Here is a 483-nt window from a genome sequence, read left to right on the forward strand (position 1 = left end):
ATCCCCTATATATTAATTGAGAAGCATTTGAAAAATTAAAACCTTAATTTTGTATTAATTAAAACAAACCTCAAATCCTAGGTGACAATCTAAATGCCTTCTAAATTCCATTTCAAAGAATTCTAGAGCATCTAATATAAAATATAGTTTAATCTAATGGTGTCACATTATTTCATAATTATATACTAGTGAACATTATCCCCTATATATTAATTGAGAAGCATTTGAAAAATTAGAACCTTAATTTTATATTAATTAAAAAAAAACTTCAAATCGTAGGTGGCACTCTAAATGCCTTCTAAATTTCATTTCAAAGAATTCTAGAGCATCTAATATAAAATATAGTTTAATCTAATGGTGTCACATTATTCCATAATTATATAACACTATAGAACATTATATTACCCTAAAAATATATGAAGTGTGAATTTTTTCCTTAAATAAAAGCTACGGAATTACCTAATATGATTTACATATATACGG

The sequence above is a fragment of the Brassica oleracea genome, chromosome C6 (assembly GCF_000695525.1).
Source record: "Brassica oleracea var. oleracea cultivar TO1000 chromosome C6, BOL, whole genome shotgun sequence".
Lineage (NCBI taxonomy): Eukaryota > Viridiplantae > Streptophyta > Magnoliopsida > Brassicales > Brassicaceae > Brassica > Brassica oleracea.